We start from the raw sequence: 24,130 nt of genomic DNA on the forward strand, positions 1-24,130 counted from the left end.
AAGCTGCTGTCAAACCTGAAACCAGAGCCCAGGCCTTCCTGGCAGTCAGGTGTGCGCTCCTCTCTTTCAACCCGGCCAGTCTCCCATGAAACAGACGTCCTCTAAAGGGCATCTTTATTGTCCACTTCCAAGACAGGTAATTCAGCCAGGTTTGAATGTGGAGGCCTGGGGTTTTAAGATACATTATCTAATGCTAATCAGAAAGAAAAAGACTAATAAATAAGGAGGCCAAAAGAGGGTCTCTGACCTTAAAATTTGTTTCTTAAATTATTTTTCAGATGGAGAGATTAGGCTCGGCTGAGAATCGTTAAAACAGTTTGCATCCTGACCTTAGGGCAACAATACACTCACACTTAATGAATGCCATTTATCCTGTAGGGCCAAGGCAATGCTGCTGTGCATTTAGGATACCCTGTTAGGTTACAATCAATACTTGGTCTTTCCTTCTACCTTTAGTACCATAATGTAACATTTTCCCCTTCACTTAAATCCCCTAGTAGCCTCTGATACAGTTTTTTTCATACAGAATCCATCAGATATTACATGGCTTCTATTGCCTACTGATGTAGGGAGTATGTTTTCCCTTTGCTTTACACATAGCTTTCATTAATATTAACAAGAAGTTAGAACACCTTAGAACAAACAAACAAAAAACAGAAACAGACTCACACACAGTACAAACCAGTTGGGCGGTAGGGGGGACGTAAAATGAGTGAAGGGGATTAAGAGGTATAAGCTTCCAGTTATAAAATAAGTAAGTCACAGGATGAAAAGTAAAGCATGGGGAATATAGTCAATCATACTGAAATAACTTTGTGTGATGACAGATGGTAACTATACTTGCCATGGTGAGCCTTTCGTAATGTACAGAATTCTCAAACCACTATGTTATATACCTGAAATGAATACATATCAACCATATACTTCAATCAAAAAATTTAAGGAGAGGGGTGCCTAGGTGGCTCAGTTGGTTAAGCGTCTGCCTTCAGTTCAGGTCATGCTCTCAGGGTCCTGAGATCAAGCCCCATATCAGGCTCCCTGCTCAGCGGAGAGCCTGCTTCTCCTTCTCCCTCTCCCTTTGCCCCTCTCCCCCCCAACCCCCGCTCATGTGTGCATACAACTCTCTCTCTCAAATAAATAAACAAAATCTAAAAAAAAATATTGGACACCTGGATGGCTCAGCGGTTGAGCGTCTGCCTTCAGCTCAGGGCGTAATCTCAGTGTCCCAGGATCAAGTCCCACATTGGGCTCCATGCATGGAGCCTGCTTCTCCTTCTGCCTATGTCTCTGTCTCTCTTTGTGAGTCTCTCATGAATGAATGAATGCATGAATGAATGAATGAATAAATAAACAAACAAACAAACAAATATTTAAGGGGAGCCCGGCTGGCTCAAACAGTTGAGCATGCAACTCTTGATCTAGTGGTTGTAAGTTTGACCCCATGGTGGGTGTAGAGATTACTTAAAATCTTTAAAGTGCACCTGAGTGGCTCATTTGATTGAGTGTAGGAACCTTGGTTTCGGCTCAGGTCATGATTTCAGTGACATGGGATCAAGTCTTGCAGTGGGCTCCATGCTCAGCAGAGTCAGCTTGAAATTCTCTCCCTTTCCCTCCCCCTCTGCACCCCCCTATTGGTGTGCACACATGCATGCATGCACTCACTCTCAAGTAAATAAATAAATATAATATTTTTAAAAAATAAAATCTTTTTTAAAATTTTAAAAAGAAAAATAATAAAATAATAACAATGATGATATCTTGCTAACATAAAAAAAAAGAACGACCGATATAACTGAGATGTTAACTTCCATCCAATTTAATTGGCTAGTAAATTCAAAGCAAATCCTAAAAATAAATAAATAAATAAATAAATAAATAATTTAAAAATTTTTTTTAAAAAGCAAATCCTAAAAGTCTCTAAGATTTATTCCTTTACAAAGTTAATGTCCCTGGCATTAAGGGAAATTCCAAATGGTGGGGACATACAGACATAGTAAAAGATTACACATAAGTCCTAAAGCAAAACCTGACACAATTTTTATGTTCTATTTTTAGATTGCCAAAAAAACACAGTCACTTTTAACACAACCAGTCAATTGTAAGCATAGCGTTAGTGTTTTAGAGTCTTTAAATACCAAGGCAAGAATATAAATTAGTGAATTTGGGATTTTAAAAAAAGGAAATGCACTGAGCATTAAGACAATTACTCTTAATATATCAAAATAATAATTAGTTTTTAAAGATATAAGCTGTATTTTCTGAGGCGCCTGGGTGGCTAGAGCACCAACCTGTTTGGTAGAGCACCAACTCCTGATCTCAGTCAGCATTGTGAGTTCGAGCCTCACATTGGGGGTAGAATTTACTTTTAAAAAATAAAGAAAGAAAAAAAAGATATAAGCTTTATTTTCTTCAAAATGGACTTTTTGTTAAGGCTTTAATCAAAAGAAACTCAGTTATCTAGAGATAAATTAGACCTGTTACATTTTTTGGAGGGGGGAAAGGAATGATCTAGAGCCATCATGTTAGTAACAATAAAAGATGGCTATTTAGTTTGCAACCTTTCTAGAATGTGTTCCTTAGTGATGTTCCTACCTCCTGGCAAGAATGGGCTCCTGTACAAGGGTATACTTTGAATTTTAGTAATTCTAATCATATGTTAAATATCCTTGGTCTAAGGGAACTCATTATTTAAAGGAATCCTTTAATAATCTTACATAGGATTTTTAAAAATCCCTATTAACACGTCTTTGAAATCAATTTCCCTAGATGGCTCCCAGCAGGAAGATATCTAATTAGCTGAAAATCCTTCATTGGATGATAAGTGTTCACTTTACTTACATTTCAAAGTACAAAATACCCTGGCTTACACCCAATCAAACATCCATATTTTATTCCAGCAGGGTAACAAAAATAAAAAATATTTAAAGGCACCTAATGCTTAGTTTTAAAGAAGTGCTTCAAAACAGCAGCAACATAGCTCCACTCATATTCTGTACTGAAGGTGTGAGGTTCTTTGACTCTTCCTCAAGTTTATATTTTTTGTTTTTTGATTCTGGGGTCTTTTGGCAGGGTCTTAACTTTTTTCTGTATTGTATAAAAACCCAACAGGTGCCAGGGGATTTTGCTGTTATTCAGGACTGGTTCTGCAGTCTTTACTAAGTTTTTGAATAACAAATGGAAGCATACAAAGGCTTCAGTGAGCAAGCCATTCATTAAGTATCCCCTAACCCAGGATAATACATTCTGGAGATTAAGGAAATTATAAACAATTAAATAAGCATCCGTTCTTAATGCGCTTATAAATCACCAGGACTTAGGTTCTTCCTCTCATGGTAACTCCTTCTGCTATTAACTTTTACCTTGATTTTAAAAAGAAGCAGCTAACCCAGGACCATCATGCTAATTTTAGTGTGATTTTCTTCTCTCTTAGCATTATCAAGAGGCATTCTGTGTTTCACTATAAACCAGTCCCATTCACTAACGCCCCAGTGCCAACTTTCCTATCATTATTTCTATTTGGAAGCAAAGCAGCAGATGGCTGTATAGGTGAGGTCAGGCAGTGAATGATTTGATTTATAGGATAAGCCCACTGACTGGGTCTTTCAGCACATGCTAAGAATGCCAAGGATTAACACCCGCTGGGCATTCTCCTTTTGGTTGCAAGGTCTGCTATCAAGTAGGTGAGGCTTCAATTCTGGGTAAGACAAAAAGCATATATAGAGCTGCCAAAGAAACTATTTCTAGCCACTAAAAGACAAGTTGCCACAAGGGCCTGGGTTCCGTCAAGTCCGGGCCACCCTCATCAGAATCTGGGGTGCTTGTGAAATGGGCACCTCCCCAGTCCTCCCAAATCAGCATCTAAGTAGTTAGGGTGGGAATATCTGAATTTTAATAGATGTCCCAGATGATCTCAGCATGATAGATTCAAAAACTACTGGTCTAAGAAAGCTATCTGGAAAATAGGTAGGCAGATTGCTATCTTGAAGATAACTTTAGTGACTTGCCTGAGGTCATTTAATTTAAAAATCTACTTTCTTTAAGCACTTCAGTAGGTAGGTCTTATTAACCCGACTATAATGGTGAGAAAACTATGGGCCAAAGAGATGAAGTAAGTTCTAAACAGGAGAATTATTCTCAAACCAAGTTACACTAATTTTAAGCCTAGTGAAGGGGTTAGCAAACTTCTCCTGTAAAGGAATAGAAGTGAATATATCAGGTGTTGTGGGCCATAGGGTCTCTGTGATAACTACTCAACTCTCCCAGTGTGGCATGAAAGCAACCATAGGTAGTATATAAATGAATGAGATTGGCACAAAGTCCTACTCAAGTTCTACTGAAAAATTACCAAATCAGGCAGTGGGCTACATTTGGTCCATGGCTATAATTTACTGACATTTGTTTTGGTGCACCTTTAATTCCAACATGGGGACTGTGAAATATAATTTTTTTAAAAACTAGGATTTAGGGCACCTGGGTGGCTCAGTCGGTTAAGTGTCTGCCTTCAGCCCAGGTCATGATCACAGGGTCCTGGGATCAAGCCCCATATCGAGCCTGTTTCTCCCTCTCCCTCTGCCTGTCATTCTCCCTGCTTGTGCTTTCTCTCTGTCAAATAAATAAAATAAAATTTTTAAACAAAACAAAACCCTAGGACTTAAAAGATGGTAAATATTAATTATTTGGATAGTTTCCTTAAGTAGAACAGTCTAATTTGAGCCAGTAATGGATAAGTGAAGCATTACTATGGTTAGTATACAGTACTAAAATTGAGAACCATTTTCTCCATGACTCCAACTGGGTACTGGTATCTTTCATATGGTCTTATAGTTAATCCCTCAATATGTTCCATTCGCAACTGTTAAGATGCTGGACATAGCCAAATGGTGCCCTCGTAGGCACAATTTTACTTCAAACAAATATGACAAATAGGTCCAAACCTTACAATTTTAGTTTCCCTTAATAGCAAATAAGTAAAAGTGACACATGTATTTGTGACTGTGTAATACATTCCATGGCAAAGACTACCTTTTTTTTTTTTGAAAAAGAAAAGAGTTTCACACTTTATTGCCAGCAGCTTGAAGTAGTTTTAACTGTTATGATAACATTCATAAAGCCAATAAAACATGCATATTCTTGTTCTCTGCTAGTCTTTCTCAACTGTACAATTCTCTACATGGTTGGATGACTCTGAGTAAATCAAATATACTTTGTTCCCTAATAAATATATGAATCTAGATGGCTTATTCCCATTTTTATTTATTACATGGCAATTATGATATAATTGCTTCCTGTATGGAAGTCTCATCTATACCTTACACTATACAGACATGCTATGTATACACAGATGTTTGGAAAGTGAAAAATAAATTGTATGAAGGTAGTTACACTTAACTTACTAGTAAAAAGACCAGCACATTTGTAGAAAAGATGTCTACTTATCCACCAAAGAGTTCCATTCCCCTTTCAAAATAAACAATTATTGCTCAGAAACAATTGCTCAGCCAAGGAATACAATTCCCACCTTCCTTAAATCTAGGTGGGGCTATGTGACTTGTTCTGGCCAATAGGAGGTGAGCAGAAGTAATGTGTTTCACTTGCTGGCGGAGGTAATTAATCTAGTATGCCTTTCCATACTGTCTTCCTCCTTATAGTGCCATTGGATTATATGTCATGTTGAAGATGTGGTGTCACAAGATGGAAAGAGCCTTTATCCCTGAGTCACAAGTAAGACAGGTAATAACCAGGAGAACTGCCCAAACAGGAGTAACAGATTTAGACTTTGTATAAGCTAGAAATAAACTTTTACTGACTGGATCAAGCCAGTGACATTTGGAGATGGTTATTAGAGCACTTAGTCTACCTTAACAGAATATATCTGATTTGGAGAAAAGAGTCAATAAACATGATTTGTTAAAGGGGTTCTGAGATAAATTCAAATACTGAAGAGTCATATGTATAAGAAAATTGGCAAATTACAATTTTTGCCATTTCTGCAATCCATCCATATGAGCCTACAAATCAGTCTAAATAAATAAATTCTAACATTCAACATCTCCTATAATAATATGTCAATGCAATAGCTACCTAAATCATTGAATATTACACAGGTAGAAGGCATTGTATTATTTAAAATACATTTAAAACATAAAGTGTAAACCAAAAGACAATCTGAAAATTAAATTTACATTTCCCAAGGCAGAATTTACTGAATTTCAGTCATTTGATACCACTTCATGAGTTTTTCCTTTCTATTTTCTGGAGCCTAAGAAAGGTGGGGAGAGATTTGGCAGTCGTGAGACTGAGTTCTGCACAAAACTTTAGTTCAACATGTCCCCTACTAGGGCCTCCAAAACAGCTCACCCTAGGGCTCCTCTAGTCCTTAAAGATGAGTCCAGGAGTTTGTAGGGCACAGGTGAACGGCCAGAGGCTTTAAGGGTAAAGAACTATTCAAGCTTATCCCAGGCTTGAGCAGAAAGAAACCTCTGGGGGAAAGACATGCCAGAGAACTAAAAGGGGCTAAAATACCCAAGTGAAAGAGCCTATTGTGGGATTGTTATATCTCTGTAAACAATATTTTCTTGTACTGCTTATTAACCATTCTGGGGTTAGAGAACCATTTGAGAATCAGATGAAAGCTATGGAACTTCTCAAATACACATATGAACATTCATTTAAATATTCAGACATAAATTCAGGGAGCTTTTGGCATCTATAGCCCATGGACGAACGCCAGGTTAAGAATTCTTATTTTAGGGAATAAAATAAAATAAATAAATAAATAAATAAAAATAAATAAAATAAAATTGTGGGTGGCTTAGTGGTTGAGCATCTGCCTTTGGCTCAGGTCATGATCCCAGAGTCCTGTATCAGACTCCTCACAGGGAGCCTGCTTCTCTCTCTGCCTACATCTTTGCCTCTCTCTGTATGTCTCTCATGAATAAATGAAATCTAAAAATAAAAAAGAAAGAGAAAGAAAGAAAGAAAGAAAGAAAGAAAGAAAGAAAGAAAGAAGAAAGAAAGAAAGAAAGAAAGAAAGAAAGAAAGAAAGAAAGAAAGAAAGAGAAAGAAAGAAAGAAGGAAAGAAAGAAATTCTATTTTAGTGGGAAATTTCATAGCTGCTTCTCAGGTTGGTGTAAGAACTCACTAGTAAATAATGTAGACACTCTCCTATACGAGACAGAACATTGCTACTTCTTGCATCTTTCCCCCCTGATTAGAGATTGAAGGGAAAGAAAGGTAATGTCACTCCTCAGCTTTTCTGGCCACGCTGCACTGTCCCTAACCTTTGTGCTTGGTACAGTCTGGCTTTGGGACTCCATCAGTGGGGCTTTTTATTTTTAAACTTTATTTTGATATAATATTGACCTCATGTAAAAGTTGCAAAAATAGTAGATGAACCTCAAAGATATCAAGCGAAATAAACCAATCAAAAAAGGACAAATATTGTATGATTCCACTTATACAAGGTATCTAGAATAGTGAAATTCATAGAAACACAAAGTAGAACAGAGGTCACCAGGGCCTGGGGCATGGCAGGGAGAGGGAGCGTGAAGGATTATTATTTAGTGTATAGAGTTTCAGTTTGGATGATGCAAAAGTTCTGAAGATTAATTGTAGTGATGACTGCACAACACTGTAAATGTAATTAATGTCACTGAAAAGCATACTTAAAAATTATTAAATGGATGGAGTGCCTGGCTGGCTTAGTCAGTAGAGCACAGGATTCTTGATCTTGGGGTCATAAGTTCAAGCCCCACGTTGGAGACAGAAGTTACTTAAAAAATTATTGAAATAATGAATTTTATCACAATAAAAAAATTAGAGTCCCTGTGTATCCTGCCTACCAATGATGCTCTTATATAATCACAGTACACTTATCAAAACAAGGAAATTGGATTGGTGTCATAATATTAACTAAACTATGGATTTTATTTGAATTTCACTTTTTCCATGCACTCACTGTGTGTGTGGATGTGTGTGTATACTTCCATATATTTTATCACATATATAGATTCATGTGAGCACCATGTGAGAGTTCAAAAGTTATTTCAAATTCTCATTTTATATTTAAAGAACTGAGACATAGAAAGGTTAAGTAAATTGTCAAAATTTTTACAACCAATAGGTGGCAAGCCAGGCATCAAACCCAGTAAGATCACTGTGAAGCCTATGGCTCTTAACTATTGGTAGCTCTAAGTATAGAGGATATCTAGGAAACCCTCTTGAGTACCCACTCAAGAAATCTACTCTCCACGGGCACATGGGTGGCTCAGTAGTTGAGCATCTGCCTTTGGCTCAGGGCGTGATCCCGGGGTCCTGGGATCCAGTCCCACATCAGGCTCCCTGCAGGGAGCCTGCTTTTCCCTCTGTCTATGTCTCTGTCTCTCTCTCTGTGTCTCTCATGAATAACTAAATAAAATCTTAAAAAAAAAAAAAAAAGAGAAGAAAAAAGAAATCCATTCTCTAGGACTTATAGGTGGCATAATATAAAGTGTAACTAAAATATAAAATACAATATAAAAAATATAAAATGCTGTATCTCAGCATTTTACCCAAGTTGAGTTGAATTCAGATTTTCATGTTGGGACTTAGGGGTAGCTTGGCATTTCCTAGCTAAAAAATAAGTTTTAAAACTGGCATAAGACATGTTATCCCCACCAGAGAAAAAGAAATAACTTTGTTCTGTGAAAACCCTGAGCTGAAATTTTCCAAGTTGATTGATCATGGTTTGGTTTATTTTTTATCCTTAATAATAAATTCAAATCACTATTATGGGGGGGCTGGCTATCTCAGTCAATAAAGCATGTAATTCTTGATCTCTGGGTGGGGATTTCAAGCTCCACCTCAGACACAGAACTTATATTAAAAAAAAAAAAAAATCACGGGCTCCCCCGTGGCTCAGCGGTTTACTGCCGGCCTTCAGCCCAGGGCATGATCCTGGAGTCCTGGGATCGGGTCCCATGTCGGGCTCCCTGCACGGAGCCTGCTTCTCCCTCTGCCTGTGTCTTTGCCTCTCTCTCTGTATGTCTTTCATGAATAAATAAATAAAATCTTAAAAAAAAATTTAAAAATGAAATAAAAATCACCATCATATAAGCATGATGAAATAGGTCCATCCATGTCATCACATTTTCACCTCCTATTAAATAAATATCTTATTTTTTCTTAAGATTTTATTTATTTATTTGAGAGAGAGAGAGAGAGAGAGAGAGTGCACACAGTGGTGGGGGGGGAGGGTAGAGGAAGAGAAGGAAATAGACTCTCTACTGAACGGGGAGCCCAAAGTGGGTTTCAATCCCAGGATCCTGAGATCATGACTTGAGCTGAAGGCAGATGTTTAACCAACTGAACCACCCAGGTGCCACAAATATGTATTTTAATTACTAGAACATCCAAATAGTTCCATTATGAGAAAAAAAAGTATTTTTTAAACACATTTTATTTATTTATTCATGAGAGACACAGAGAGAGAGGCAGAGACACAGACAGAGGGAGAAGCAGGCTCCATGCAGGGAGCTGGATGTGGGACTTAATCCCAGAACTACAGGATCACATCCTGGGCCAAGGCAGGCAGCAGTAAACCACTGAACCGCCCAGGGTTCCTGGAGAACAAAGTATTTAAAAAAAAAAAAAAAGACTAATGTGACTAATATTGAATTTTCTTGTGTGACTTTTAAAGCTTTTTACCTGATTGATTGATTGATTAATTGATGTTTTAAATAGGCTCCACACTCAGCATGGAGCCCAACACAGGGCTTGAACCCATGACCCTGAACTCAAGACCTGAGCTGAGATCCAGAATCCAATGTTTAACTGACTGAACCACCCAGGTACCCCTATTTTTCTGATTGTAAATGTAATATATTCTCATTGCAAGTCTTTATAGTTCCCATAAAGATGCGGGGCAGGGGAGACCCCAATACTTCTAAAACTCACCAGCTAGAGGAAATTTCCCTGTGTATCAGATTCCCACGGGACTTTCCTAGATTTCAAATAAAATGCAGGAAAAAACGAAACTGAAAATTCCTTTAAAAAAAAAAGATTTTATTTACTTATTCATGAGAGACACAGAGAGAGAGGCAGAGACATAGGCAGAGGGAGAAACAGGCTCTGTGCAGGGAGCCCGACGTGGGACCCGATCCCAGGACTCCAGGACCATGCCCTGGGCTGAAGGAGAAGGCAGAGGGAGAAGCTGGCTTCCTGAGGGGAGCCCAAAGTAGGACTCGATCCCAGGACCCCGGGATCACAACCTGAGCCAAAAGCAGACACTCAACTATTGAGCCACCCTGGCATCTAGAAACTGAAAATTCTTTTTTTTTTTAAGATTTTATTTTTATTTATTGAGACCGAGAGAGAGAGAGAGAGAGAGAGAGGCAGAGACACAGGCAGAGGGAGAAGCAGGCTCCATGCAGGGAGCCTGACGTGGGACTCGATCCAGGGTCTCCAGGATCACGCCCTGGGCCAAAGGCAGGTGCTCAACTGCTGAACCACCTAGGCATCCCAAAACACTGAATTCTAATAGTTAAATAGATGCTCAAACTTTCTGACTTTCAATTTTCTTTTAATTTTTTAAAAGTACTCTCTACATTAATTGTGGGATTCAAAGTCACAACACTGAGATCAAAAGTTGTACAGTCTAAACAATGAGCCAGCCAGGTGCCCCTAAATTTTCTTTTATTTTTATTATTTTTTATTTATTTATGATAGTCACACACAGAGAGAGAGAGGCAGAGACATAGACAGAGGGAGAAGCAGGCTCTGTGCACTGGGAGCCCGACGTGGGATTCGATCCCGGGTCTCCAGGATCGCACCCTGGGCCAAAGGCAGGCGTTAAACCGCTGCGCCACCCAGGGATCCCTCAATTTTCTTTTAAAGACTAAAAAACAACAAAAGGAAAACAATTCATTCTAGTGTGTTTAATTATCTGTAATGTAGTTTTCTATTTTGTACCCTAAAACCTTAAGATATTGAGTATTAACTATAATCAGTCTAACCCAGGGAAATATTTGAAATTCTTATTTATTTTTTATTAAAAAACATTTTTTTATTTAAAAAAATGATTTATTGGGGCACCTGGGTGGCTCAGTAGGTTGGGCGTCTGCCTTTGGCTCTGGTCATGATCCCAGGGTCCTGGGATAGGTCCTGCATCAGGCTCCCTGCTCAGAGCCTGCTTCTCCCTCTCCCTCTGCCTGCCACTCCCTGTTCTCTCTCTGTCAAATAAATAAATGAATAAACAAACAAATAAATAAATATCTTTAAATTTAAAAAGAATTTACTTATTTATTTGAGAAAGAGAGAGAGAGCGCACGAGCACATGTGCAAGGTGGGGAGGAGGGGCAGAGGGAAAGAAAGAATCTCAAGTTGACTCCCTGCTGAGTATGGAGAACTACCTGGGGCTCCATCTCATGAGCAGAGTTCAAATCAAGAATCAGACTTAACCAACTAAGCCACCGAGGTGCTCCTTATTTATTATTTTTAAAGAGAAATTCTATGTTAAATGAAAATGATGCTGAGGGCATCCCAGGTGGCTCAGCAGTTTAGCTCTGCCTTCCGCCCAGGTCGTGATCCTAGAGACCTGGGATCGAGTCCTACGTTGGGCTCCTTGCAGGGAGCCTGCTTCTCCCTCTGCTAGTGTCTCTGCCTCTCTCTCTGCATCTCTCGATGTCTCTCGTGGATAAATAAATAACATATTTTTAAAAATTAAAAAAAATGCTGACATTTATTACATTGACATTGATGTGGTTTTTCATGTTGTTGGGATCTGGACCTGACAGCCAAGAAAGAACGCTTGAGACGTCTTTGGTTTAAAAAGGTGATTTTAGGGGCAGCCCGGGTGGCTCAGCGGTTTAGTGCCACCTTCAGCCCAGGGTCTGATCCTGGAGACCCAGGATTGAGTCCTACATCTGACTCCCTGCATGGAGCCTGCTTCTCCCTCTGCCTGTGTCTCTGCCTCTCTCTCTCTCTCTCTCTCTGTGTGTGTGCCTCTCATGAATAAATAAATAAATAAAATATTTAAAAAAAATAAATAAAAAGGTGATTTTATTAAAGCACAGGGACTTGGACCTGTGGGCAGAAACAGCTGCACTGTGGTTGTGAGGGGTGGTAATTATATACTTTCAAGTTGGGAGGGGCTCAGGGACAGAACAAACCTCAAGTTATTTTAGAAATAATGTTTCTAGGACCCTAAGGGGGGCAGCTACTGTTAGGAAAGGTTATTTATTATTGTTTAGTAAAGTCTCAGTCCTGAGACCCTTCAGATGTATATTAGTGGGCCCTATGCTTGGATGATGATTCCTATCATGTATCTTGGTGCGGGGAGTGGGGATAAGAGACAAAGGGAGCTTCCAAAGAAACTTCTATATTTTTAATGTAGATTCACAGGATCCTTGGGGGGGGGGGGGGGGGTCAGGTTAAGAAGGCCTTTTGCCCTTAGCTAAGTGTCAACATGGAGGCAGCCAAGCTCCCAGTGGAAGGTCACTCTGCCCTGTTTCAAGGACTTGTCAATGGGCTGTAAGTAGTAAGGAAATTTAATTTTTTATTTTGCCTTTGTTTCCCACATCAGACATCAAATGGAAAAAAGAGAACAGTTAAGAAGAACAGCTAATCAGAATCTCCCCACACACACATCCCAAATATTATAAAGAAGTTAACAACTCTCAATATTAGAACCAGGGGTGCCTGGCTGGCTCAGTTGGTAGAGCATTCAACTCTTGATCTCAGGGTCCTGAGTTCATGAAGCTCCACATTGGCCATGGAGCCTACTTTAAGAAAAAAAAAAAAAAGGAATCAAAACAAATAAAAATTGTATTCCAGTAGTATTTATGTCAACTTGGAAGCATCATCATGATCATCTATGGTTCTGTACAGATTCCTCAATGATAAATGACCAAAGTAAGCAACAATAAAAATAAAAAACTACACTAGAAATACCACTATTGAATGTATTCTCACAAATTGTCAAAGAATCACCAACTTCTAAGTTAGGCTTAGGGTCTGGAAAATAAACAGGACAGGGGGTAAAGGTCTCTGTTTCCTAAAAGACACCGCGACAGCCACGTATGACATGTCTCTTGAATAAAGTCAGCCTTTCCTTGGAGGATTAGTAAGTACCATTTATTGACAGGAATTATCATGTAATGCTAATCAGTTTAATAAAACTATTTCACTGAAAAGATGGTCTGCCTCTCTATGCTGCACAGAGATGCAAAAATTAAACCCTACTTGAAACATTTGCAGGTCTGTAACCAGTTGGGAAGGAAGACTTTCCTCTGTCCTTCTAGCTAGACTTAGAATTAAATTGACCTGAGACAGGTTAACAGGAGAAAATTAGATTTAATAGGCATACTTAGGGGGAATACACACACACACACACACACACACACACACACACACACACACATACACACGAGATTCCAGAGACAGCGAGGCAACTTGAAGCTTACATGAGCTAAGGAAAAAGGCAGCAGCCTGAGGATACAAAGGAGAGAAAATTCATTAGCAGGAAGGTGAAAGGAGATGTTTGGAAAAAGAAGATTGTTCTATTATGCAGATGAGTTCCTAAAGAGGGCCTCTGTCAATACTTCCCTTCCTACGGCAGGCTCTCCTTTCTAATGTAAATTTAGGCAGTTAGGGGGAGGCAGAGCACCTTGGCTGCATCTGCTGGGTTTCTATTAATTACTCTTGACTCAAAATAATCTTTTTGCCAAAGTGGTCCGTTTGGGGCAGCCTGCCCTGGGCCCCTACAAACCAACATCCAAACTTCCCAAGATATAAGACAAAAGTACTTTTCTCCTGAAATCAGAAGTCTACTTGTCCAAAGCTCAGGCCTTCTCTTTCCAATCAGTTATGATTGCCTCTTCAAACCTGGGCACAAGCTGGCAAATGAAAATGAACATTCCAAAGATGGTCTGCAAAGCTCGATGATAAATCATTTTATATTGTGAACCAACTACTTCATAAATTATGTGCTAAGATCGAGATTTCAAGCATTGACTTTTTTTTTTTGCACTGGCTATACTTAAATAGTGACTATAATATATTTACTTATTATTGGAGTATTTAGTAATCATAAAACAGCTATCATTTATTGAGACTCTGTTCTATTTCAGGCCTTTTAGAGATGCTTTTATATGCATTATCTAGTTTAATCCACTTAATGACCCTAAGAGGCAGGCTTTAGCCATTCCATTTATGTAGAGGAGAAGCCAAGATGTAGCCCACTCCACACAGTAGCTTAACCTGGTGCTATTTCAGACAGACCCCTTCTTTAATAACTGCCCTCTCCCTAGAAGAGGGTTTTTATTACCTTAGACCAACAATGCCCAAACTGAGTACCAAGGTAATCTGGATACTTTAGCAAATTCACAAAGGCCTTAGGTAGGATATTTGAAAGTTTTGAGAAACACAATGTATTCAACAGGTTGGAAAATGCTGAACCTACAAACCAGAATTCAGTTTCAATGGTGGATCACATTACACTCCTTCCTATCAATAACATCATACACATCTTTGCAAAACCTGGGTTTTCAGTGGATGCTGTAAAAAAAAGGTGAGTGCTCCAGAGGCACCTGAGTGGCTCAGTGGTTGAGCATCTGCCTTTGGTTCAGGTCCTGATCCTGGGGTCCTGAAATCTAGAGTCCCACAGACTCCCTGGAGGAAGCCTGTTTCTCCTTCTGCCTATGTCTCTGCCTCTCTCTCTGTGTATCTCTAATGAACAAATAAATAAAATCGTAATAAAATAAAATAAAAAGCAAGTGCTACGAAAAGTTAATGTCGAAAGGAAATGAGAGTGGTGGTATCCAATAAGATCCCAAGATTTAAGAATTAGTACAGGCACACACATCTTGCTTGTAATTATGGCTATTTGAGAATGATCAATATTTCTTCTCTCAGTTTATGTGTATTATTTCTTTAAAATAGCTTCTATGTTGTTAGGACGTACATATTCAATAAGTTGTTTGAACCAAACTATGAGGAACTACTTAAAACTAGGGCACTGTGAAAACATACTAACATACTAAATAAGCCATGAACCAAGTTTAGGAATCTTTTGCCTTAACCAAGAAGTGATGGAGTTGTGCAATATTCTCTGGAGAGCTGTGGAACCCTGAAAAAGTAACTTAAAAGAAAGTCCAAAACACAAACATAACAACCAGGAAAAGAATTGGGTTAAAATCATTTTTAAAGATTGCTCTCTGTTGGTTTAATCCTTCAAATCCCACACAATGTTCCCCTGGATAATTTGCATTTAAAAAAAAAACTTCTAAAACACATGCACACAAATTACTGTTTTTCTCATTCTTAAGGACTCAAGCAAAGCTTTTAAAAATTATAGCCTCCAAGCTATTTTGGAAGAGACTACACCTCCCCTATACAGACAGAACACGCCCGCAGAGCATGTGCCAAAGAAACCTGGGGGAAACCTTGAAAGACAGACTGCCTCACCCCAGTACTTTGAGACTGTCAGCTTTTTTGTGGTTTGCATCCTACTCTCAATATCCTGCTTTTAAGTTCAATAAGAATGCTCCAGGTTATTGAGGAAATGCTTGTTTGGAAACTTCCCTTTCACAGAGCTTTTTATGTAGCATATGATGTGTGAAAAGCAAGGAAAAAATCAACACAAATTCAACCAATGGTTCCTTGCAGGAAGAAGGAGGAATGGAATGCCATGGAGAGTTATTTGGGGGCTCCAAGGCCATGGGGATGCTCTAGTTCTTCAAATGGGTGATGGGTACTTGGGTGCGTGGGCTCTATTCTTATTCTTTACATTGAACATGTAGTTTGATACTTTGTGCAGGTATATTTCATAATGGGGATGGGAACACCAGGATTTCTATGTGGTAGGACCTCCGGAGTTGAAAGTAAGCCTTGTCTCTAAGTTGAGTTGGATCACTAGCCATCCACCTTTACTTGAAGTAAATGCTTAGCCCGAGGGCTCTGGAGAGGATGATGAATTTAAATGGGAAGTTAAGGTTAATTTCTGGTATAATTACTGAAAAACAAGGAATGAATAAATGAACATGTTGGGATGCCTGGGTGGCTCGGTGGTTGAGTGTCTGCCTTCAGCTCAGGGCATGATCCTGGGTCAGGGGATCAAGTCCCTCATAGGGCTCCTTGTGGGAAGCCTGCTTTTCCCTCTGCCTATGTTTCTGCCTCTCTGTTTTTCATGAAAAAATAAAATAAAATAAAATAAAATAAAAGAACATGTCACCCAATATAGGGTTCCAGCTCACAACCCTGATATCAAGAGTTGCACACTCTTCCAACTGAGCCAGCCAAGTGTCCCAATATACCTATACATATTTATATACATATATTTTTTTTTTTACAAAAACTCTACACCCAACATAGGCTCGAATTCACAACCCTGAGATCAAGAGTCACATGCTCCACTGACTGATCCAGCCAGGAACCCCATCAAATGAGCATTTATCACCTTTAGTTCATACCTTCCAACAATGTGCAGCTGGTGTCTTATTCTTCTCCACCGTCTCCAACTCTCTCCTCCCCTCTTATGACCAAAAGGGCAGAAAACTCTTCCAACTTTCATTTACATCCCTAATTTAAAAAAAAAAATTCATTTGCCATATGCTAAGCACTGGCTAAGGATGGCAGAAGGAAGTTAAACATGTATGGTTGCACCTACTACAAGCAAAAACAACGGGTTGTTGCTATGGCTATTTTAGGGATGGAAAATATCTCCTCAGAGACAATCAGTACACTTGTGCACTACTGTGGACCCAGGTGTATTTGTCTTCATTGCCAAGTTCTTTACACTTACATTGGCCTATAACACTTTACCCAAACATGAATGAACAGCACCATTCAACAGGTTCACAAAAAGGATGCCTAACATTCAAGAGCACCATGCCAAGCATTTTACTTGCATCATTTCATTTAATTTCCACAATACTACCCAATTATGTATAATACACCCAGTTTACGGTTCTCAAAACTAAGTTTAATGAAATGGGCTTTCCAGGCTGGTCCAAGGGCAGTGGTGTTTAAAATTAATTGATCACCACCAGTTACAGATTTGTTTGTTCCTTCTCCATTCCCACTGATTCACTTCACTAGTCTTGTAGGGAAGGAAGGGAGAGAGAGAGAAACAAGGGGGAAAGAAAAGAAAAGAAAAGAAAAGAAAAGAAAAGAAAAGAAAAGAAAAGAAAAAAAGAGAAGGAAGGAAAGAAGGAAGGAAGGTAAAGAAAGAAAGAAAAAGAAAAAAGGAAGGAAGGAAGGAAAGAAAGAGAAAGAAAGAAAAGAAAAGAGGGAAAGAGGAAAGGAAAGGGAAGGGAAGGGAAGGGAAAGGGAAGGGAAAGGGAAGGGAAAGGGAAGGGAAGGAATGGAAAGGAAAGGAAAGGAAAGGAAAGGAAAAAGGAAAGGAAAGGAAAGGAAAGGAAAGGAAAGGAAAGGAAAGGAAAGGAAAGGAAAGGAAAGGAAAGGAGGGAAGGGAAGGGAAGGGAAGGGAAGGGAAGGGAAAGGGAAGGGAAGGGAAGGGAAGGGAAGGGAAGGGAAGGGAAGGAAAGGGAAGGAAAGGAAAGGAAAGGAAAGGAAAGGAAAGGAAAGGAAAGGAAAGGAAAGGGAAGGAAGAAAGAAATGGGGTGTGCAAAGTCCTACACCTAACAAGTGGTGGAATCAAGACACAGCCTCTTAGGTGTAAAGCAGATCTCCACCACCTGATCCACCTCACTCTGCTGCAGGGAAAACACTCTTGACCAGCTTCATGGAATCCAAGCCCCTCTCCGGTCACAAATAATGCTCCCCACTGCCCCTGGCGCTCCCCAAATCTACCGGAAGCCCCGCACCGGCATCCCCAAGACCAGCCCGGGTAAGCGGGTGTGTGAAGTCAGACCCGCGCTCGCTCCCTCGGCCCGGCCCCGGGAGATGCCCCTGGCCGAGCCCCCAGCGCCGGATTCCGGCCGGGCGGCCCCCCGGGGCAGCAGTACGGCCCCGCGCTCCGGGTCTGCGCCCCTTTGCAGCCCGCGCAGAGGGAAGGGGAGGGGGCAGGGACCCTCCGTCCCTCCCGCGCACCGCCAGCCGCCGCAGCGGGAGCAACGCCTGGGGACCCCCGGGGGCCCCCCCCCACCACCACCACTTTCTTCAAACTCTGAGCTCAGGGAGAGAGCGGAGGGGGCCAGCAGAGGTGACAAAGTTCTCCGCCCCCCAAGTTCTATCCTCCGGGGAGGCGAGCGAAGCGAAGCGCCCAGGGAGGTGCCCCAGGAAGACCCCTGCGCGTCCCGGCCTGTCGGAGGCCGCGGGAGGGGCCAGGCGCTCGCTGGGTCTCCCCGCCAAGCAGACGGCGACCTGGGGGCGCCGAGGGAGCAGCGCGCCCGCCTCCGACGCCGTCCCCCGGGCCGGGGGGTCCCCGGGGAGTGCAGGGGCAGGGGGTCTCCAAGGAGCCCAGCGAGGTCGCCCCGTACCTTTCCCTCGCGCGCCGGACGTCCGCGCCGCAGGGACCGCGGCCGGCGACAGGGTGGGGGCGGGGGGACACGACGCGGACGGGCTCCCGCAGCCCCCGGCGGCCCCGCGCCTCCCGCCGCCCGCCGCCCGCCGCCCGCTCGCCCCGCGGCGCGCCGGGCCCCGCAGCTTACCTGTGGCGGAGCTCGCCGCGCCCGCAGCCCGCACGGCCCTGGCCCCGCCCACCCGGGGCTCCCAACCTGGGGCCGCAGCGCCCCGCAGCGGCCTGCGCGGGGCACGGCGGGGACCGGGGCGGGGGCGGGGGCGGGCACGGCCTGGGGCTGCCCGCGGGCTGCAGGCCGCTCCCTGCTGGACCGCCCCCGGGACGCCTCCTGCTGGAGCGAGGCGGGCGCCGCAGCCGCAGTGGGGTGAGCTCTTAGGGCGCGGGGCTCCAGGGTTTATCGGAGGGAGAGGGACTGGGCGCAGAAAACCATGCCTCATCCCGTGGCCAAATGGGCATTTCAGGCTACTCCTAGTTCACTTAACTGGAACAGCCCAGGGGAAGCTCAACAGTGATGGATGATGCAGATTCATTAAAGAGCTGGAAAGGGTAAGGAAGTCCTTGTTGCAAACAGCGGGTCTGTAAGTAGCTTGTCAGAACCATCCCATGGACACAGACAAAAGCATTGAGCTTTCCTGACTCCTGTATTCAAAGCACAGTTTACATACCACTAACTTGGTCTGGTTTTGTTGTTGTTGTTGTTGTTGTTTTGAAGATTTTATGTATTCAGAGACACACACAGAGAGGCAGGGACACAAGCAGAGGGAGAAACAGGCCCCATGCAGGGAGCCCAACGTGGGGCTCGATCCTGCGCCTCCAGGATCACACCTTGGGCTGAAGGCAGCGCCAAACGGCTGAGCCACCCTGGCTGCCCTAACCTGGTCTGTTTTTCACGGTTACTTCTTCAGGACCTAGAAGAGTTCCCTGAAAAATCGTGAGCGTCCAATAAAGTACTGTCCGGTGTATGTGTGAATGAGTAGAACCTCATTCAACCTTTTGAAGAAGCATGACAGGTAACTGCTGTGGACACAGCAGGACAGAGAGGGTTGAACCCTAGAATGGAGTCCCAGTCTTACCTGAGGTTTGGGATAAGCTTATTTTGAACCTGATTTTTCTTATCTGCTTTGAAATAGGCCTGGTTTCCAGAGGCAAAGGAACATGATGATCTCTCTTTTTTTCTTAAGATATTGATCTCCCTCTCTCTTTCAGGGTGCATTCCGTAGGAGAAATCCAAACTCACACCCAGAATGAGTAAGTGCTTGATTTCCCTCTACAATTTCAGAACTTCCCCGCCCCATAGCCATAGCTGCAGCTTTTCTTGGCAAGGTGTGAAACCTCCCCTGAGTGTGCTTTGACCCTCTTCAGATTTGTTCCCGTCCCTGTCATTCCTCATCTAGAACACATTTCCTGGGCAGTCCCTGTGGCTCAGCGGTTTAGCGCCGCCTTCAGCCCAGATTGTGACCCTGGAGACCCTGGATTCAGTCCCACCTCTGGCTCCCTGCAGGGAGCCTGCTTCTCCCTCTGCCTGTGTCTCTGCCTCTCTCTCTCTGTGTGTCTCTCATGAATAAATAAATAAAATCTTAAAAAAAAACACACACATTTCCTTTCCCTGCTCTTGATTTCGCTCTAGGCAAGTCACCAGTGAATTATAGGTGAACCCCCAAAGTCAAGATATGTATGTATGATTTATCAACTTGATAATTTCTTTCTTGTATGTTTCCAGATTAAAGAGTTTTCCTAGCTGTTCATTTAAATGAACTGCTAGAGATACAGAGTGCTCCATTCCTCTGGGAAGCTTTAAAACATCACCATAAAGTCGAAATGAGATGGAGTTTTAAGTTACGTTTGTGGGCAGTCAGAGCAATCACCCATTAATTCTACTGAAAGGAAGAGAAAGCTAACCCATAAAACATGTTCCTGCTCCTGGAAGCCAACTGGTCTGTAATCGTTCCCAGGCTTTGACTAGTGGGAATTCCTGGCTGAGGGGCCTCATGAGAGCCAAAGCAGGCAGTGGGTGAGCTGCTTAGAGATCTTGTTTGCTCATCTCCAAGTGGGCACACAGTCTTTGGAAAACTAATGAAAAGAGACTCTAAACTTCCCACTATACGGGGAAGGCTCCCAGCCTACAGTTCCATTCTTGTACCTCTGTTCAGCTTAATCAAAACCAGCCTCATAGATCCACCTCCCTACCTCCTCCTTCTGCCTTACAAGAAAGTCTGTTCTGCCAATGATAGTTTTCCCTACTTTCTGAGAATATAATCTGCTCTGATTTCGAGCAACATTCGCCATCCTCGTGACCTCAAAGATGACATCAACAGTGGTGCAGTGGAATGCCCAGCTGGTTAAGAACTATGAAGGAAAATATTTCAATAAAGGATCATTTGAGGGATCCCTGGGTGGTGCAGCAGTTTGGCGCCTGCCTTTGGCCCAGGGCGCGATCCTGGAGACCCGGGATCGAATCCCACGTCGGGATCCCGGTGCATGGAGCCTGCTTCTCCCTCTGCCTGTGTCTCTGCCTCTCTCTCTCTCTCTGTGACTATCGTAAATAAATAATTTTAAAAAAATTAAAAAAAAAAGTATTTCTTAAAAAAAAAGGATCATTTGACAACCAAAAAAATTTTTTGCCTGTGTGTATTAATAATTCTCTTATCACAAATATATATGTATATATCTATCTATATCTATCTATATGTATATATTCCTAAACACTACCTTGTACGGTTTAGCCTAGTTTTGAACTTTTTGTAAATGGAATCATTTTGGGGGCACTGGGTGGTTCAGTCAATTAAACATCCAACTCTTGATTTCAGCTCAAGTCGTGATCTCAGAGTTGTGAGATTGAGCCTTGTGTAGGGCTCTGTGCTCAGCAGGAAAGTCTGTTTGAAATTCTTTCCCTCTGCCATTTCCCCTGCCCCCATTTGCTCGAGTGCACACGCACTCACTCTCTCTCTCTCAAATAAATAAACAAATCTTTATATTTTTTTTAAAGATTTTATTTATTTATTCATGAGGGACACACACAGAGAGAGAGAGGCAGAGACACAGGCTGAGGGAGGAGCAGGCTCCATGCAGGGAGCCCAACGTGGGACTCGATCCTGGGTCTCCAGGATCATGCCCGAGCCGAAGGTGGCGCTGAACCGCTGAGCCACCGGGGCTGCCCAATAAACAAATCTTTAAAAAAAAAAAATCATTCTGCACTCTTCCTATGCATCCTGCTTTTCTCACTCAGCATTCTGTTTTTGAGATTCAGCTATTCAATTTCTCTGCTATATAGTGTTTCATTGTAAGAAGATACTGCAATTTATTTTCCAGTCTACTTTTGGACATTGGGTTGGCTCCAGTTTTTGCTGTTGCAAACAGTGTTGCTATGAACACTCAAATATTTCTCCTGATGCATGCGTGGAAGAGTTTTCAGGATCTTTATCTAGAAGTGGAATTGTTAAAAAAAAAATAGAAGTGGAATTGTTCTGTCTTAAGGTATGTATGTATTCAAATTTACTAGGTAATGCCAAATTTTTTTTAAAGATTTATTTATTTGAGAGAGAGAGAGAGAGAGCACACATAGTCAAGAAAATGGGCAGAGAGGGAGGGAGAGGGGCTGGGAGAGAGGGAGAGGATACCAAGCAGGCTCTGTGCTCAGCGCCAACCCAGGGCTCGATCTCATGACCCTGAGATCATGACCTAAGTCAAAATCAAGAGCCTGCCAATTAACCTAACCAACTGAACCACCCAGGCCCCCCACCAAAATTTTCTAAACCAGTTGTATCAATTTTTATTTCCATCAGCAATGTGTTCAAGTTCCCCTTCCTCTACATCTTTGCCAGCACTTATTTTTGGTTTGTGTGTGTTTGTGTGTGTATGTGTGAAATTATTTCTTATTTTGGTTGTGATTTGTATTTTCCCAATTACTAGTACAATTGAACATCTTTAACATTTAATAAATTTTCTTGTTTTCTCTTTTGTTAGTCATGTCTTTTGCCCTGTTCCATGTGTTTTGAGAAATCCTTCCTGACCCTGAGGTATACAAATATTCTTCCATATTTTCTTCTAAAAGTTTTATTTAGGGGATCCCTGGGTGGTTCAGCGGTTTGGTGCCTGCCTTCGGCCCAGCCCATGTCGGGCTCCCTGCATGAGGCCTGCTTCTCCCTCTGCCTGTGTCTCTGCCTCTGTGTGTGTGTGTGTGTGTCTCTCATGAATAAATAAATAAAAACGTTTTATTTATTTTTTTAAAGATTTTATTTATTTATGAGAGACACACAGAGAGGAGAGAGAGGCAGAGGGAGAAGCAGGCTCCATGCAAGGGAGCCCAATGTGGGACTTGACCCTGGGGCACCAGGATCAGACCCTGGCCTGAAGGCGGTGCTAAACCACTGAGCCACCCAGGCTGCCCTTCTAAAAGTTTCAAAGCTTTGGGACACCTGACTGACTCGGTCAGTAGAGCATGTGACTCTTGATCTTGGGATTATGAGTCAAGCCCCATGTTCGGTGTAGAGATCACTTAAAAAAATAAAATCTTAGGGCAGCCTGGGTGGCTCAGCGGTTTGGCGCTGCTTTCAGCTCAGGGTGTGACCCTGGAGACTAGGGATGGAGTCTCACATCAGGCTCCCTGCACGGAGCCTGCTTCTCCCTCTGCCTGTGTCTCTGCATCTCTCCCTCTCTGTGTGTCTCTCGTGAATAAATAAAATCTTAAATAAAAAAAAATCTTTTAAAAAGTTTGAAAGTTTTGCCTTTCATATTTAAGACCATATTCCATCTGAAATTCATTTCACCTCTCATTTGCAACGCCAAAGCATGCAAGCATTACAATGGGTTTCCATGTATGCTTGGGTCTGTTTTAGGTTCTCTTTTTTGTCCTATTTGCCTATTCCTGTGCAAGTGCCATACTGCCTGAAAATTGGTATTTTTTTTAAGATTTTATTTATTTATTCATCAGACACACACAGAGAGAGAGAGAGGCAGAGACACAGGCAGAGAGAGAAGCAGGCTCCATGCAGGGACCCCGAGGCAGGACTCCATCCCGGGACTTCAGGACCACGCCCTGGGTCGAAAGCAGATGCCCAACAGCTGAGCCATCCAGGGATCCCCTGTATTTTTTTTTAAGATTTTGTTTATTTATTTGCTATTTATTTATTTATTTATTTGCTCCCAAGCAAGGGGAGGGGCAGAGGGAGAAGTAGACTCCCCACTTAGGGAGCCAAATGTGGGGCTTGATCCCAGGACCCCTGGATCATAACCTAAGCTGAAGGCAGTTACTTAACCTACTGAGCCGCCTAGGTGCCCTGAAAATTGGTGGGGTTTTTGTTGTTGTTGTTGTTAAATCTCCATTTCTGGGATGCCTGGGTGGCTCAGGGGTTGAGTGCCTGCCCTTGGCCCAGGGCGTGATCCTGGAGTCTGTGGATCAAGTCCCATGTCAGGCTCCCTACATGGAGCCTGCTTCTCTCTCTGTCTATGTCTCTGCCTCTCTTTCTCTGTGTCTCTCATGAATAAATAAATAAAATCTTAAAAAAAAAAATTGATTTCTGGGCAGCTCGGGTGGCTCAGCGGTTTAGCGCCACCTTCAGCCCAAGATGTGATCCTGGAGACCTGGGATGTCCCATGTCGGGCTCGGGCTCCCTACACGGGGCCTGCTTCTCCCTCTGCTGTTGTCTCTGCCTCTCTCTGTCTCTCATGAATAAA

The 24,130-nt window shown here is 42.2% G+C and overlaps 1 protein-coding gene across 5 annotated transcripts in view; it reads right to left on the reverse strand.

The window, feature by feature from the left end:
* The window catches only part of ANKRD6 (ankyrin repeat domain 6), a 198,535-nt gene extending 179,977 nt beyond the window's left edge, over nucleotides 1-18,558 (reverse strand). For all 5 annotated transcript variants that reach the window (XM_041769747.1, XM_041769745.1, XM_041769744.1 and 2 more), the window contains exons 1-2: nucleotides 18,417-18,558; nucleotides 16,446-16,554 (exon numbers count right to left, since the gene is read on the reverse strand). The gene's annotated coding sequence lies outside the window, so the exon portion shown is untranslated. The remainder of the gene's footprint in view (nucleotides 1-16,445; nucleotides 16,555-18,416) is intronic.
* Between the last annotated feature and the right edge of the window lie 5,572 nt (nucleotides 18,559-24,130).

The sequence above is a fragment of the Vulpes lagopus genome, chromosome 1, assembly GCF_018345385.1.
Source record: "Vulpes lagopus strain Blue_001 chromosome 1, ASM1834538v1, whole genome shotgun sequence".
Lineage (NCBI taxonomy): Eukaryota > Metazoa > Chordata > Mammalia > Carnivora > Canidae > Vulpes > Vulpes lagopus.